This window comes from Heterodontus francisci, chromosome 22 (assembly GCF_036365525.1).
Source record: "Heterodontus francisci isolate sHetFra1 chromosome 22, sHetFra1.hap1, whole genome shotgun sequence".
NCBI classification, from domain to species: Eukaryota; Metazoa; Chordata; class Chondrichthyes; order Heterodontiformes; family Heterodontidae; genus Heterodontus; species Heterodontus francisci.
This window is the reverse complement of record NC_090392.1, coordinates 35,235,529-35,251,525: the sequence shown is the minus strand read 5'-3', so window position 1 is coordinate 35,251,525 and position 15,997 is coordinate 35,235,529. Positions and strand designations below refer to the sequence as shown.

Genomic DNA, 15,997 nt, shown 5'->3' with positions numbered 1-15,997 from the left:
GAAGGTGGGGATGTGGTAGGAATATGGAATTCGTGTCGGATTAGTATAAATGGGTGGTCGATGGTCAGCACAGACTCGGTGGGCCGAAGGGCCTGTTTCACTGCTGCATCACCAAACTAAACTAATCGGTCAACGGGATGCTGTTTTTCGAGCTTGTGTTGATGTTCACTGGAACACTGAGGCAATCCCAGGATAGAGATGTGAGCATGAGAGCAGTGGGCAGTCTTGAAATGGCAAGCAACTGGAAGCTCAGGGTCCTGCTTGCGGACTGAGACGATGTCTTCCGCAAAGCGGTCACCCAGTCTGCGTTTGGTCTCCCCAATAAACATGAATATACATGAATTGGATTTAGGCGCCAGTATGTTGCAAAACAAGAAGAAAGAAAAGCACAAATGCCATTAACTCTGACTTTGCAAATGATTCACTGAAAAATTCTTTCCTTTGCTGGAAAAGATGACTATTGTGCATCTGAAAATGGGCACCATGGGATTGTGTTGCATACTGACCTGTTTTCTTATATTTGCCTGTCATCTGTGCAATTCAATTTGTGTTGGATATTGCTGAGAATCTCATTTCAAGATGAGGGCACAGATATTATTATAATCCTACTGAAAGCCTCAACCTGGAACAAATACTGTGTTACATGGATTGCAACTTATCGAGGGCTGTGCAGCTAAGGTGAGGAAGACAGGAATGATGTGTTTGATGATTGCGTGGAATGCATTGCAAACTTGGGTTACGTTGCTTGATTTCATTCTACACCTTGAAATTCAGAAACAAGTGAGGCACCAGGTGGAAACCAACAGCTGTCTCTGTGGAAGAGGGGGCATGGCTTCCTAATCTAACCATTTGAACTCTGCAAACATTCTGCTGGATCTGAACTGCCCTGTATACCAAGGCCAATTTGTATACTATATAAATTGGCATGCCCAGACTATGCAGAGGACTCCAGGTGGGGTCCAACCAGGACATTATATAGCTGCAGTGAAGCTTCGCCCCCATTATATAACTGCCTCTGTTATGCATTCTACTGCGAGGGTAATCACATTGTATGTAGCAACTCAGCAAAATAAGGACTCATTTGATCAAAATAAAGAGTTTAAAAACACAAATATGTATCAGTGCAATCAGTAAATAATGAGAAATGAAATCCAGAAGTTGGCAAGAATCCCAAGTGGATGTCTTGGTGTGGTTGGGGAAGGGAATCTTTGTCAATGATGGCACACTGTGCATTAACACTGCAGCAGCTGCTGCACCTCGTACAAACTTAGTTTCTTAAGGTAGAGTTTAAAAAAAAAGGGAATTGGATAATTGCATGAAAGGAGAGGCAAAGAAAAGCAGAGCTAAGGAAGTGGGCCCAAATGGCAAGTCTTTCAAAAAACTGGCAACGGGACGATGGCCTGAATGGACTGGCGATGTGTTGTGCACTGCTGATCGTCCATGGCTGGGTCAATACCTCTGCAGCCTTGCGAAATGTCACAGTGGAATTGCATTTCAATGAAATAAGCAGCACAAATCGATTAAGACTGTACAGTTTAACAATACTTGCAGCTTCCTCAGCGCTGCAACTGTGTTGAGTTTCTGTAGTGTAGTGGTGATCACGTTTGCCTAACACGCAAAAGATCCCCAGTTCGAAATTGAGAAGAAACATTTTCAAAACCAACCCGAACATCTTCGCAAGAAATATGCAATCATTGACATTCCCCATTAACACAACACAATTTCTCAAAGCTCTGTTTCTCTTGCACATTGTGTGCACAATGCCTTGCACTCGCTCCTCTTTCTAGTCCTGATGCTGCAGAAAGTTCCTCAAAACCGAGCAGTGACACTTTATTTGGCTCAGATTAGAATAGAAACCTGCAACACGAGCTTGCTAAGTCACAGCGAATCTTAGTCTCATTTCAGACGAGGCAAAAGCACATCAGCAATTCACTTTCACCAGCTCCACAGTCGTTGAGACAGGGGCACGCTGCAATATTTTGACCCGCACTGTCCAATTACTCGCTGTCAGCAGCAAGTGGCGTCTGCTGCCTCAATCAACAGGTTACTGGCCATCTCGGGGAGGTAATATAGCACAACCCGGGCCAAATCTCCCCATAAACCAAGCAGCGGCTCAGCAAAACGTAGGCACATGATATCCGGGTCACTGAACCTCCGAGCAGCTCTTCAAGAACACCCAAGTGACTGAAACTTTCTTTGAGTTGCAATGATGAATCTCCGGTGGAAACAAGTTGGGGTAAATTGCTCCTCCTGAACATTTCTTCTTGGGTGAAAGGGGCAAAAATCCTTTTCAATTTAACCACTGCTGCAGCAGATTCTTGGTGTCTTAAGCACCTTGATAACCCAGCTCTTAACATGCAGCCGCAATTATGACAAGGGGTAAAGGTTCATGACACGCAGAGTGGTAAAAGTTATTTAAGTTATGACAGTCGCTCACAGACTTATTAGCGTTTTGTTCAGTCAGTAACAGAGACATACCTGGATTTATTGATGCAGAATAACATAACTATTCAGCATCACGCAGAGCCGCTAGGAGTACTTTGCCTCCCTTAAAGACGGACACAGCTGTTTCTGTAACTGAAGCTAAGGAAACAGGCTGACCTGCCAAATTATCATTTTTATTTTGTTCTTCATTCGGCAAGTAACAGGAACACTAACAAGGTGGCGTTGAAAATGAGATGCACTGCGGCTCCGCTCAATATCAAAGCGCTCCTTCATATTGAACTGAGGAAGAATATACATGAATAAAAGCAAAATACTGTGGATGCTGGAAATCTGAAATAAAAACAAGAAATTCTGGAAATACTCAGCAGGTCTGGCAGCATCTGTGGAGACAGAAGCAGAGTTAACATTTCGGCTCAGTGACCCTTCTTCAAAACTGGCAAATATTAGAAATGTCAAAGGTTAGAAGCAAGTAAAGCGGGGGTGGAGCAAGAGATAACAAAGGAGAAGGTGTAGATTGGACAAGGCCACAGAATAGCTGACCAGAAGGTCATGGAGCAAAGGCAAACAATATGTTAATGGTGTGTTGAAAGACAAAGCATTAGTACAGAGAGGACTGTTAATGGACTGAAAATTGAACAGCAGCAAGTACAAACAGGAAAAAAAACAGTGGGTAAGCAAACTGAACAAACTAAGATGAAATAAAATAAACATACAAAAAAATGTAAAAAATGTAAAAATGAAAAATAACAAAAAATGAAAGTAAAATGGGGGCCCCGTCATGCTCTGGAATTATTGAACTCAATATTCAGTCCGGCACGCTCTCGTGTGCAGTGGTTCACACCGCAGCCTCACAGCTCCAGCGACCCGCTTTCAATTCTGGGCACTGCCTGCGTGGTGTTTGCAAGTTCTCCCTGTGTCTGCGTGGGATTCCTCTGGGTGCACCGGTTTCCTCCCACATGCCAAAGACTGGCTGCTTGATAGGTTAATTGGCCATTATAAATTGCCCCTCGTATAGGGAGGTGGTAGGGAAATATAGGGAAGGTGGGGATGTGGTAGGAATATGGAATTCGTGTCGGATTAGTATAAATGGGTGGTCGGTGGTCAGCACAGACTCGGTGGGCCGAAGGGCCTGTTTCACTGCTGCATCACCAAACTAAACTAATCGGTCAACGGGATGCTGTTTTTCGAGCTTGTGTTGATGTTCACTGGAACACTGAGGCAATCCCAGGATAGAGATGTGAGCATGAGAGCAGTGGGCAGTCTTGAAATGGCAAGCAACCGGAAGCTCAGGGTCCTGCTTGCGGACTGAGCCGATGTCTTCCGCAAAGCGGTCACACAGTCTGCGTTTGGTCTCCCCAATAAACATGAATATACATGAATTGGATTTAGGCGCCAGTATGTTGCAAAACAAGAAGAAAGAAAAGCACAAATGCCATTAACTCTGACTTTGCAAATGATTCACTGAAAAATTCTTTCCTTTGCTGGAAAAGATGACTATTGTGCATCTGAAAATGGGCACCATGGAATTGTGTTGCATACTGACCTGTTTTCTTATATTTGCCTGTCATCTGTGCAATTCAATTTGTGTTGGATATTGCTGAGAATCTCATTTCAAGATGAGGGCACAGATATTATTATAATCCTACTGAAAGCCTAAACCTGGAACAAATCCTGTGTTACATGGATTGCAACTTATCGAGGGCTGCGCAGCTAAGGTGAGGAAGACAGGAATGATGTGTTTGATGATTGCGTGGAATGCATTGCAAACTTGGGTTACGTTGCTTGATTTCATTCTACACCTTGAAATTCAGAAACAAGTGAGGCACCAGGTGGAAACCAACAGCTGTCTCTGTGGAAGAGGGGACATAGCTTCCTAATATAACCATTTGAACTCTGCAAACATTCTGCTGGATCTGAACTGCCCTGTATACCAAGGCCAATTTGTATACTATATAAATTGGCATGCCCAGACTATGCAGAGGACTCCAGGTGGGGTCCAACCAGGACATGATATAGCTGCAGTGAAGCTTCACCCCCATTATATAACTGCCTCTGTTATGCATTGTACTGCGAGGGTAATCACATTGTATGTAGCAACTCAGCAAAATAAGGACTCATTTGATCAAAATAAAGAGTTTAAAAACACAAATATGTGTCAGTGCAATCAGTAAATAATGAGAAATGAAATCCAGAAGTTGGCAAGAATCCCAAGTGGATGTCTTGGTGTGGTTGGGGAAGGGAATCTTTGTCAATGATGGCACACTGTGCATTAACACTGCAGCAGCTGCTGCACCTCTTACAAACTTAGTTTCTTCAGGTAGAGTTCAGAAAAAAAGGGAATTGGATAATTGCATGAAAGGAGAGGCAAAGAAAAGCAGAGCTAAGGAAGTGGGCCCAAATGGCAAGTCTTTCAAAAAACTGGCAATGGTACGATGGCCTGAATGGACTGGCGATGTGTTGTGCACTGCTGATCGTCCATGGTTGGGTCAATACCTCTGCAGCCTTGCGAAATGTCACAGTGGAATTGCATTTCAATGAAACAAGCAGCACAAATCGATCAAAACTGTACAGTTTAACAATACTTGCAGCTTCCTCAGCGCCGCAACTGTGTTGAGTTTCTGTAGTGTAGTGGTGATCACGTTTGCCTCACACGCAAAAGGTCCCCAGTTAGAAACTGGGCAGAAACATTTTCAAAACCAACCCGAACATCTTCGCAAGAAATATGCAATCATTGACATTCCCCATTAACACAACACAATTTCTCAAAGCTCTCTTTCTCTTGCACATTGTGTGCACAATGCCTTGCACTCGCTCCTCTTTCTAGTCCTGATGCTGCAGAAAGTTCCTCAAAACCGAGCAGTGACACTTTATTTGGCTCAGATTAGAATAGAAACCTGCAACACGAGCTTGCTAAGTCACAGCGAATCTTAGTCTCATTTCAGACGAGGCAAAAGCACATCAGCAATTCACTTTCACCAGCTCCACAGTCGTTGAGACTGGGGCACGCTGCAATATTTTGACCCGCACTGTCCAATTACTCGCTGTCAGCAGCAAGTGGCGTCTGCTGCCTCAATCAACAGGTTACTGGCCATCTCGGGGAGGTAAAATAGCACAACCCGGGCCAAATCTCCCCATCAACCAAGCACCGGCTCAGCAAAACGTAGGCACATGATATCAGGGTCACTGAACCTCCGAGCAGCTCTTCAAGAACACCCAAGTGACTGAAACTTTCTTTGAGTTGCAATGATGAATCTCCGGTGGAAACAAGTTGGGGGAAATTGCTCCTCCTGAACATTTCTTCTTGGGTAAAAGGGGCAAAAATCCTTTTCAATTTAACCACTGCTGCAGCAGATTCTTGGTGTCTTAAGCACCTTGATAACCCAGCTCTTAACATGCAGCCGCAATTATGACAAGGGGTAAAGGTTCATGACACGCAGAGCGGTAAAAGTTATTTAAGTTATGACAGTCTCTCACAGACTTATTAGCGTTTTGTTCATTCAGTAACAGAGACATACCTGGATTTATTGATGCAGAATAACATAACTATTCAGCATCACGCAGAGCCGCTAGGTGTACTTTGCCTCCCTTAAAGACGGACACAGCTGATTCTGTAACTGAAGCTAAGGAAACAGGCAGACCTGCCAAATTATCATTTTTATTTTGTTCTTCATTCGGCAAGTAACAGGAACACTAACAAGGTGGCGTTGAAAATGAGATGCACTGCGGCTCCGCTCAATATCAAAGCGCTCCTTCATATTGAACTGAGGAAGAATATACATGAATAAAAGCAAAATACTGTGGATGCTGGAAATCTGAAATAAAAACAAGAAATTCTGGAAATACTCAGCAGGTCTGGCAGCATCTGTGGAGACAGAAGCAGAGTTAACATTTCGGCTCAGTGACCCTTCTTCAGAACTGGCAAATATTAGAAATGTCAAAGGTTAGAAGCAAGTAAAGCGGGGGTGGAGCAAGAGATAACAAAGGAGAAGGTGTAGATTGGACAAGGCCACAGAATAGCTGACCAGAAGGTCATGGAGCAAAGGCAAACAATATGTTAATGGTGTGTTGAAAGACAAAGCATTAGTACAGAGAGGACTGTTAATGGACTGAAAATTGAACAGCAGCAAGTACAAACAGGAAAAAAAACAGTGGGTAAGCAAACTGAACAAACTAAGATGAAATAAAATAAACATACAAAAAAATGTAAAAAATGTAAAAATGAAAAATAACAAAAAATGAAAGTAAAATGGGGGCCCCGTCATGCTCTGGAATTATTGAACTCAATATTCAGTCCGGCACGCTCTCGTGTGCAGTGGTTCACACCGCAGCCTCACAGCTCCAGCGACCCGCTTTCAATTCTGGGCACTGCCTGCGTGGTGTTTGCAAGTTCTCCCTGTGTCTGCGTGGGATTCCTCTGGGTGCACCGGTTTCCTCCCACATGCCAAAGACTGGCTGCTTGATAGGTTAATTGGCCATTATAAATTGCCCCTCGTATAGGGAGGTGGTAGGGAAATATAGGGAAGGTGGGGATGTGGTAGGAATATGGAATTCGTGTCGGATTAGTATAAATGGGTGGTCGATGGTCAGCACAGACTCGGTGGGCCGAAGGGCCTGTTTCACTGCTGCATCACCAAACTAAACTAATCGGTCAACGGGATGCTGTTTTTCGAGCTTGTGTTGATGTTCACTGGAACACTGAGGCAATCCCAGGATAGAGATGTGAGCATGAGAGCAGTGGGCAGTCTTGAAATGGCAAGCAACCGGAAGCTCAGGGTCCTGCTTGCGGACTGAGCCGATGTCTTCCGCAAAGCGGTCACCCAGTCTGCGTTTGGTCTCCCCAATAAACATGAATATACATGAATTGGATTTAGGCGCCAGTATGTTGCAAAACAAGAAGAAAGAAAAGCACAAATGCCATTAACTCTGACTTTGCAAATGATTCACTGAAAAATTCTTTCCTTTGCTGGAAAAGATGACTATTGTGCATCTGAAAATGGGCACCATGGAATTGTGTTGCATACTGACCTGTTTTCTTATATTTGCCTGTCATGTGTGCAATTCAATTTGTGTTGGATATTGCTGAGAATCTCATTTCAAGATGAGGGCACAGATATTATTATAATCCTACTGAAAGCCTAAACCTGGAACGAATCCTGTGTTACATGGATTGCAACTTATCGAGGGCTGTGCAGCTAAGGTGAGGAAGACAGGAATGATGTGTTTGATGATTGCGTGGAATGCATTGCAAACTTGGGTTACGTTGCTTGATTTCATTCTACACCTTGAAATTCAGAAACAAGTGAGGCACCAGGTGTAAACCAACAGCTGTCTCTGTGGAAGAGGGGACATAGCTTCCTAATATAACCATTTGAACTCTGCAAACATTCTGCTGGATCTGAACTGCCCTGTATACCAAGGCCAATTTGTATACTATATAAATTGGCATGCCCAGACTATGCAGATGACTCCAGGTGGGGTCCAACCAGGACATGATATAGCTGCAGTGAAGCTTCGCCCCCATTATATAACTGCCTCTGTTATGCATTCTACTGCGAGGGTAATCACATTGTATGTAGCAACTCAGCAAAATAAGGACTCATTTGATCAAAATAAAGAGTTTAAAAACACAAATATGTGTCAGTGCAATCAGTAAATAATGAGAAATGAAATCCAGAAGTTGGCAAGAATCCCAAGTGGATGTCTTGGTGTGGTTGGGGAAAGGAATCTTTGTCAATGATGGCACACTGTGCATTAACACTGCAGCAGCTGCTGCACCTCTTACAAACTTAGTTTCTTAAGGTAGAGTTTAAAAAAAAAGGGAATTGGATAATTGCATGAAAGGAGAGGCAAAGAAAAGCAGAGCTAAGGAAGTGGGCCCAAATGGCAAGTCTTTCAAAAAACTGGCAATGGTACGATGGCCTGAATGGACTGGCGATGTGTTGTGCACTGCTGATCGTCCATGGCTGGGTCAATACCTCTGCAGCCTTGCGAAATGTCACAGTGGAATTGCATTTCAATGAAACAAGCAGCACAAATCGATTAAGACTGTACAGTTTAACAATACTTGCAGCTTCCTCAGCGCTGCTGCTGTGTTTAGTTTCTGTAGTGTAGTGGTGATCTCGTTTGCCTCACACGCAAAAGGTCCGCAGTTCGAAACTGGGCAGAAACATTTTCAAAACCAACCCGAACATCTTCGCAAGAAATATGCAATCATTGACATTCCCCATTAACACAACACAATTTCTCAAAGCTCTCTTTCTCTTGCACATTGTGTGCACAATGCCTTGCACTCGCTCCTCTTTCTAGTCCTGATGTTGCAGAAAGTTCCTCAAAACCGAGCAGTGACACTTTATTTGGCTCAGATTAGAATAGAAACCTGCAACACGAGCTTGCTAAATCACAGCGAATCTTAGTCTCATTTCAGACGAGGCAAAAGCACATCAGCAATTCACTTTCACCAGCTCCACAGTCGTTGAGACTGGGGCACGCTGCAATATTTTGACCCGCACTGTCCAATTACTCGCTGTCAGCAGCAAGTGGCGTCTGCTGCCTCAATCAACAGGTTACTTGCCATCTCGGGGAGGTAATATAGCACAACCCGGGCCAAATCTCCCCATAAACCAAGCAGCGGCTCAGCAAAACGGAGGCACATGATATCCGGGTCACTGAACCTCCGAGCAGCTCTTCAAGAACACCCAAGTGACTGAAACTTTCTTTGAGTTGCAATGATGAATCTCCGGTGGAAACAAGTTGGGGGAAATTGCTCCTCCTGAACATTTCTTCTTGGGTAAAAGGGGCAAAAATCCTTTTCAATTTAACCACTGCTGCAGCAGATTCTTGGTGTCTTAAGCACCTTGATAACCCAGCTCTTAACATGCAGCCGCAATTATGACAAGGGGTAAAGGTTCATGACACGCAGAGGGGAAAAAGTTATTTAAGTTGTGACAGTCGCTCACAGACTTATTAGCGTTTTGTTCAGTCAGTAACAGAGACATACCTGGATTTATTGATGCAGATTAACATAACTATTCAGCGTCACGCAGAGCCGCTAGGAGTACTTTGCCTCCCTTAAAGACGGACACGGCTGATTCTGTAACTGAAGCTAAGGAAACAGGCAGACCTGCCAAATTATTATTTTTATTTTGTTCTTCATTCGGCAAGTAACAGGAACACTAACAAGGTGGCGTTGAAAATGAGATGCACTGCGGCTCCGCTCAATATCAAAGCGCTCCTTCATATTGAACTGAGGAAGAATATACATGAATAAAAGCAAAATACTGTGGATGCTGGAAATCTGAAATAAAAACAAGAAATTCTGGAAATACTCAGCACGACTGGCAGCATCTGTGGAGACAGAAGCAGAGTTAACATTTCGGCTCAGTGACCCTTCTTCAGAACTGGCAAATATTAGAAATGTCAAAGGTTAGAAGCAAGTAAAGCGGGGGTGGAGCAAGAGATAACAAAGGAGAAGGTGTAGATTGGACAAGGCCACAGAATAGCTGACCAGAAGGTCATGGAGCAAAGGCAAACAATATGTTAATGGTGTGTTGAAAGACAAAGCATTAGTACAGAGAGGACTGTTAATGGACTGAAAATTGAACAGCAGCAAGTACAAACAGGAAAAAAAACAGTGGGTAAGCAAACTGAACAAACTAAGATGAAATAAAATAAACATACAAAAAAATGTAAAAAATGTAAAAATGAAAAATAACAAAAAATGAAAGTAAAATGGGGGCCCCGTCATGCTCTGGAATTATTGAACTCAATATTCAGTCCGGCACGCTCTCGTGTGCAGTGGTTCACACCGCAGCCTCACAGCTCCAGCGACCCGCTTTCAATTCTGGGCACTGCCTGTGTGGTGTTTGCAAGTTCTCCCTGTGTCTGCGTGGGATTCCTCTGGGTGCTCCGGTTTCCTCCCACATGCCAAAGACTGGCTGCTTGATAGGTTAATTGGCCATTATAAATTGCCCCTCGTAATGGGAGGTGGCAGGGAAATATCGGGAAGGTGGGGATGTGGTAGGAATATGAAATTCGTGTCGGATTAGTATAAATGGGTGGTCGATGGTCAGCACAGACTCGGTGGGCCGAAGGGCCTGTTTCACTGCTGTATCACCAAACTAAACTAATCGGTCAACGGGATGCTGTTTTTCGAGCTTGTTTTGATGTTCACTGGAACACTGAGGCAATCCCAGGATAGAGATGTGAGCATGAGAGCAGTGGGCAGTTTTGAAATGGCAAGCAACCGGAAGCTCAGGGTCCTGCTTGCGGACTGAGCAGACGTATTCCGCAAAGCGGTCACCCAGTCTGCGTTTGGTCTCCCCAATAAACATGAATATACATGAATTGGATTTAGGCGCCAGTATGTTGCAAAACAAGAAGAAAGAAAAGCACAAATGCCATTAACTCTGACTTTGCAAATGATTCACTGAAAAATGCTTTCATTTGCTGGAAAAGATGACTATTGTGCATCTGAAAATGGGCACCATGGGATTGTGTTGCATACTGACCTGTTTTCCTATATTTGCCTGTCATCTATGCAATTCAATTTGTGTTGGATATTGCTGAGAATCTCATTTCAAGGTGAGGGCACAGATATTATTATAATCCTACTGAAAGCCTAAACCTGGAACAAATACTGGGTTACATGGATTGCAACGTTTCGAGGGCTGTGCAGCTCAGGTGAGGAAGACGGGAATGATGTGTTTGATGATTGCGTGGAATGCATTGCAAACTTGGGTTACGTTACTTGATTTCATTCTACACCTTGAAATTCAGAAGCAGGTGAGGCACCAGGTGGAAACCAACAGCTGTCTCTGTGGAAGAGGGGACATGGCCTCCTAATCTAACCATTTGAACTCTGCAAACATTCTGCTGGATCTGAACTGCCCTGTATACCAAGGCCAATTTGTATACCATATAAATTGGCATGCCCAGACTATGCAGAGGGCTCCAGGTGGGGTCCAACCAGGACATGATATAGCTGCAGTGAAGCTTCGCCCCCATTATATAACTGCCTCTGTTATGCATTCTACTGCGAGGGTAATCACATTGTATGTAGCAACTCAGCAAAATAAGGACTCATTTGATCAAAATAAAGAGTTTAAAAACACAAATATGTGTCAGTGCAATCAGTAAATAATGAGAAATGAAATCCAGAAGTTGGCAAGAATCCCAAGTGGATGTCTTGGTGTGGTTGGGGAAGGGAATCTTTGTCAATGATGGCACACTGTGCATTAACACTGCAGCAGCTGCTGCACCTCTTACAAACTTAGTTTCTTAAGGTAGAGTTTAAAAAAAAAGGGAATTGGATAACTGCATGAAAGGAGAGGCAAAGAAAAGCAGAGCTAAGGAAGTGGGCCCAAATGGCAAGTCTTTCAAAAAACTGGCAATGGTACGATGGCCTGAATGGACTGGCGATGTGTTGTGCACTGCTGATCGTCCATGGCTGGGTCAATACCTCTGCAGCCTTGCGAAATGTCACAGTGGAATTGCATTTCAATGAAACAAGCAGCACAAATCGATTAAGACTGTACAGTTTAACAATACTTGCAGCTTCCTCAGCGCTGCAACTGTGTTGAGTTTCTGTAGTATAGTGGTGATCACGTTTGCCTCACACGCAAAAGGTCCCAAGTTCGAAACTGGGCAGAAACATTTTCAAAACCAACCCGAACATCTTCGCAAGAAATATGCAATCATTGACATTCCCCATGAACACAACACAATTTCTCAAAGCTCTCTTTCTCTTGCACATTGTGTGCAAAATGCCTTGCACTCGCTCCTCTTTCTAGTCCTGATGCTGCAGAAAGTTCCTCAAAACCGAACAGCGACACTTTATTTGGCTCAGATTAGAATAGAAACCTGCAACACGAGCTTGCTAAATCACAGCGAATCTTAGTCTCATTTCAGACGAGGCAAAAGCACATCAGCAATTCACTTTCACCAGCTCCACAGTCGTTGAGACAGGGGCACGCTGCAATATTTTGACCCGCACTGTCCAATTACTCGCTGTCAGCAGCAAGTGGCGTCTGCTGCCTCAATCAACAGGTTACTGGCCATCTCGGGGAGGTAATATAGCACAACCCGGGCCAAATCTCCCCATAAACCAAGCAGCGGCTCAGCAAAACGTAGGCACATGATATCCGGGTCACTGAACCTCCGAGCAGCTCTTCAAGAACACCCAAGTGACTGAAACTTTCTTTGAGTTGCAATGATGAATCTCCGGTGGAAACAAGTTGGGGGAAATTGCTCCTCCTGAACATTTCTTCTTGGGTAAAAGGGGCAAAAATCCTTTTCAATTTAACCACTGCTGCAGCAGATTCTTGGTGTCTTAAGCACCTTGATAACTCAGCTCTTAACATGCAGCCGCAATTATGACAAGGGGTAAAGGTTCATGACACGCAGAGGGGAAAAAGTTATTTAAGTTATGACAGTCGCTCACAGACTTATTAGCGTTTTGTTCAGTCAGTAACAGAGACATACCTGGATTTATTGATGCAGATTAACATAACTATTCAGCATCACGCAGAGCCGCTAGGAGTACTTTGCCTCCCTTAAAGACGGACACAGCTGATTCTGTAACTGAAGCTAAGGAAACAGGCATACCTGCCAAATTATCATTTTTATTTTGTTCTTCATTCGGCAAGTAACAGGAACACTAACAAGGTGGCGTTGAAAATGAGATGCACTGCGGCTCCGCTCAATATCAAAGCGCTCCTTCATATTGAACCGAGGAAGAATATACATGAATAAAAGCAAAATACTGTGGATGCTGGAAATCTGAAATAAAAACAAGAAATTCTGGAAATACTCAGCACGACTGGCAGCATCTGTGGAGACAGAAGCAGAGTTAACATTTTGGCTCAGTGACCCTTCTTCAGAACTGGCAAATATTAGAAATGTCAAAGGTTAGAAGCAAGTAAAGCGGGGGTGGAGCAAGAGATAACAAAGGAGAAGGTGTAGATTGGACAAGGCCACAGAATAGCTGACCAGAAGGTCATGGAGCAAAGGCAAACAATATGTTAATGGTGTGTTGAAAGACAAAGCATTAGTACAGAGAGGACTGTTAATGGACTGAAAATTGAACAGCAGCAAGTACAAACAGGAAAAAAAACAGTGGGTAAGCAAACTGAACAAACTAAGATGAAATAAAATAAACATACAAAAAAATTTAAAAAATGTAAAAATGAAAAATAACAAAAAATGAAAGTAAAATGGGGGCCCCGTCATGCTCTGGAATTATTGAACTCAATATTCAGTCCGGCACGCTCTCGTGTGCAGTGGTTCACACCGCAGCCTCACAGCTCCAGCGACCCGCTTTCAATTCTGGGCACTGCCTGCGTGGTGTTTGCAACTTCTCCCTGTGTCTGCGTGGGATTCCTCTGGGTGCTCCGGTTTCCTCCCACATGCCAAAGACTGGCTGCTTGATAGGTTAATTGGCCATTATAAATTGCCCCTCGTATAGGGAGGTGGCAGGGAAATATAGGGAAGGTGGGGATGTGGTAGGAATATGGAATTCGTGTCGGATTAGTATAAATGGGTGGTCGATGGTCAGCACAGACTCGGTGGGCCGAAGGGCCTGTTTCACTGCTGGATCACCAAACTAATCTAATCGGTCAACGGGATGCTGTTTTTCGAGCTTGTGTTGATGTTCACTGGAACACTGAGGCAATCCCAGGATAGAGATGTGAGCATGAGAGCAGTGGGCAGTCTTGAAATGGCAAGCAACCGGAAGCTCAGGGTCCTGCTTGCGGACTGAGCCGACGTATTCCGCAAAGCGGTCACCCAATCTGCGTTTGGTCTCCCCAATAAACATGAATATACATGAATTGGATTTAGGCACCAGTATGTTGCAAAACAAGAAGAAAGAAAAGCACAAATGCCATTAACTCAGACTTTGCAAATGATTCACTGAAAAATTCTTTCATTTGCTGGAAAAGATGACTATTGTGCATCTGAAAATGGGCACCATGGAATTGTGTTGCATACTGACCTGTTTTCCTATATTTGCCTGTCATCTATGCAATTCAATTTGTGTTGGATATTGCTGAGAATCTCATTTCAAGATGAGGGCACAGATATTATTATAATACGGCTGAAAGCCTAAACCTGGAACAAATACTGTGTTACATGGATTGCAACGTTTCGAGGGCTGTGCAGCTAAGGTGAGGAAGACAGGAATGATGTGTTTGACGATTGCGTGGAATGCATTGCAAACTTGGGTTACGTTGCTTCATTTCATTCTACACCTTGAAATTCAGAAACAAGTGAGGCACCAGGTGGAAACCAACAGCTGTCTCTGTGGAAGAGGGGACATGGCTTCCTAATCTAACCATTTGAACTCTGCAAACATTCTGCTGGATCTGAACTGCCCTGTATACCAAGGCCAATTTGTATACTATATAAATTGGCATGCCCAGACTATGCAGAGGACTCCAGGAGGGGTCCAACCAGGACATGATATAGCTGCAGTGAAGCTTCGCCCCCATTATATAACTGCCTCTGTTATGCATTCTACTGCGAGGGTAATCACATTGTATGTAGCAACTCAGCAAAATAAGGACTCATTTGATCAAAATAAAGAGTTTAAAAACACAAATATGTGTCAGTGCAATCAGTAAATAATGAGAAATGAAATCCAGAAGTTGGCAAGAATCCCAAGTGGATGTCTTGGTGTGGTTGGGGAAGGGAATCTTTGTCAATGATGGCACACTGTGCATTAACACTGCAGCAGCTGCTGCACCTCTTACAAACTTAGTTTCTTAAGGTAGAGTTTAAAAAAAAAGGGAATTGGATAATTGCATGAAAGGAGAGGCAAAGAAAAGCAGAGCTAAGGAAGTGGGCCCAAATGGCAAGTCTTTCAAAAAACTGGCAATGGTACGATGGCCTGAATGGACTGGCGATGTGTTGTGCACTGCTGATCGTCCATGGCTGGGTCAATACCTCTGCAGCCTTTCGAAATGTCACAGTGGAATTGCATTTCAATGAAACAAGCAGCACAAATCGATTAAGAATGTACAGTTTAACAATACTTGCAGCTTCCTCAGCGCTGCAACTGTGTTGAGTTTCTGTAGTATAGTGGTGATCACGTTTGCCTCACACGCAAAAGGTCCCCAGTTCGAAACTGGGCAGAAACATTTTCAAAACCAACCCGAACATCTTCGCAAGAAATATGCAATCATTGACATTCCCCATGAACACAACACAATTTCTCAAAGCTCTCTTTCTCTTGCACATTGTGTGCAAAATGCCTTGCACTTGCTCCTCTTTCTAGTCCTGATGCTGCAGAAAGTTCCTCAAAACCGAACAGCGACACTTTATTTGGCTCAGATTAGAATAGAAACCTGCAACACGAGCTTGCTAAATCACAGCGAATCTTAGTCTCATTTCAGACGAGGCAAAAGCACATCAGCAATTCACTTTCACCAGCTCCACAGTCGTTGAGACAGGGGCACGCTGCAATATTTTGACCCGCACTGTCCAATTACTCGCTGTCAGCAGCAAGTGGCGTCTGCTGCCTCAATCAACAGGTTACTGGCCATCTCGGGGAGGTAAT

At 43.8% G+C, this 15,997-nt stretch overlaps 4 non-coding genes across 4 annotated transcripts; all 4 read left to right on the top strand.

Moving 5' to 3' along the window:
• Positions 1 to 5,059: 5,059 nt before the first annotated feature.
• trnav-cac (transfer RNA valine (anticodon CAC)) lies at positions 5,060 to 5,132 on the top strand. Its single transcript has one exon. It is a non-coding gene; the product is annotated as a tRNA-Val (tRNA).
• A 3,409-nt stretch (positions 5,133 to 8,541) lies between these two features.
• On the top strand, positions 8,542 to 8,614 carry trnav-cac (transfer RNA valine (anticodon CAC)). The gene has a single exon. It is a non-coding gene; the product is annotated as a tRNA-Val (tRNA).
• Positions 8,615 to 12,023: 3,409 nt separating this feature from the next.
• On the top strand, positions 12,024 to 12,096 carry trnav-cac (transfer RNA valine (anticodon CAC)). The gene has a single exon. It is a non-coding gene; the product is annotated as a tRNA-Val (tRNA).
• A 3,409-nt stretch (positions 12,097 to 15,505) lies between these two features.
• Positions 15,506 to 15,578, top strand: trnav-cac (transfer RNA valine (anticodon CAC)). Its single transcript has one exon. It is a non-coding gene; the product is annotated as a tRNA-Val (tRNA).
• The last annotated feature ends 419 nt before the right edge of the window (positions 15,579 to 15,997 follow it).